General features: G+C 39.2%; 1 protein-coding gene across 2 annotated transcripts in view; it reads left to right on the top strand.

Annotated features, from left to right (window-relative positions):
• The window catches only part of LOC107082884 (chromosome unknown open reading frame, human C7orf43), an 18,759-nt gene that overhangs the window by 4,372 nt on the left and 12,674 nt on the right, over positions 1-1,713 (top strand). The gene's annotated exons all lie outside the window — the stretch shown is intronic.

Here is a 1,713-nt window from a genome sequence, read left to right as displayed (position 1 = left end):
TGGATCATTGAATCATTGGATAACTGAATCATTAGATCGTTGGATCATTGAATCATTGGATCATTAGATCACTGAATCATTGGATCATTGAATCGTTGGATCATTGGATCTCCGGATCATTTGATCACTGAATCATTGGATCATTGGATCTCACCATATTCTCTTGCACTGCTCATTAGTTGATCGGTTTTGTTTAAAATATAGTGAAACGGTTAGAAACGGTTTTCTAACCGTTTCTAACTTGATCAACAGCTGATACCGCACCGTGACGTCACAAACCAGCAGGTGGCAGTAGTGTTCTTTGAAAAACATGGATGCCTCCAGTATTATTTGTTGAACAGAATGGATTAATTTTATATTTAATTTTATATTTAAAGTAATTTTAGAATTTTGAATATGACCAGACTGTGTTTTCTATTCATTGCATATGATTTGTCATTTAGGACAAGTTGACACCAACAAGCCTTTCCTTCCTTAGCATTTAGAAGCCGCCCGCTGCATCATTTGCTGTTTGAGCAGGCAGCTCTTCTTCTTCAGCTTCTGGGTCTAAATCAGGGTCAAAGATGTACGGCTGGATTAGAAGTGTGTTAAAAAACGAAATTAGTAATCCAGTTCTGGATTCACTCTAATTCCTTAAGATGGATTCATATAAGGATTCCCATTCCCCCTTATGGCTGCTTTCGGTTCTCTGTTGAATGTTAATGTAACACCAGCATTAATATGATTCATAACTACACAGTCATGTAGTTCAGTTTAAAAAACGTTCTCAATATTAGCAATGCAGTTTAAGATCAGACCTGATTGAAGTGGATCCAAAAGAATCGACTCTAAATCTTAGGAATTGGAATCAAATAAATTCTTGAAATTTGAATTTATACCCAGACTAGAGATCAACCTATATGATTTTTTTAGGGCCAGCTCTGATAGGATTATTTTTAAATATTTATTTTTATTCAATCCCTGATATTGGGTCGATCATTGGAACTGATTATGCTTCTTTCATTCTATGATAAAAACTAAAAGGATATCAAATGTCATTCTGGTGCCAATTTAAACAAAAAGGAAATCTTTATTAACAAAAGCAAAGCAAACCTTAACAGTGGCTAACAGTGATGTGTGAGCTGCAGCATCACTGGCTGCTGCAACAAGTAAGCTATGCCTAGAGATACACCTATGTGTTGGTCGATCTCTAGACCTGACCACTAATGTCTCTCTGTTTGCAGCTATGTTCACTAAATAAAGTGAAAGGTGTTAGCAACGTGTTGGGGGCGTGACCAGATGAAGCTACGGTGCATAAAGGTGAAAGTTTTGTCTGAAAAGAGAGGAAATCTCAAATAGAAAAGATACGGTACAGGTCATAGGCTCGTCTGAATGCTACGTTCAAAAGGCAAGCAGCAGAGGCAGCAGAAGCAGCTAGTTTACATGCAGAGTCTATGGTTGACGCGCATTAAAAGGCAACAAAAGGTCCTGCAGGGCGTTTCGAGCAGCAGGAGCAGCGCGTCTGAACCAGTGAAGCAGAGCCTCATGAGCTTCTGAGCATCTGACAGCAGCAGCTGCTGGAGTTGTAAAAATTTGAATCTTTGCTGCTCTACGCGCCACATCAACCAATCAGACAAGCTGATCTTGGAGCTAGCAGGGGGACAGACAGCACTGCTGATGCAGATCGCTATGATCACTCCCCTGAAACAGTTTATTAACGCCTAAATTAGCTTA

Source organism: Cyprinodon variegatus, unplaced genomic scaffold (genome assembly GCF_000732505.1).
Source record: "Cyprinodon variegatus isolate N-32 unplaced genomic scaffold, C_variegatus-1.0 Scaffold65, whole genome shotgun sequence".
NCBI lineage: Eukaryota > Metazoa > Chordata > Actinopteri > Cyprinodontiformes > Cyprinodontidae > Cyprinodon > Cyprinodon variegatus.
Note: the sequence above shows the minus strand (reverse complement) of the source record. Positions and strands in the feature narration are given on the sequence as shown.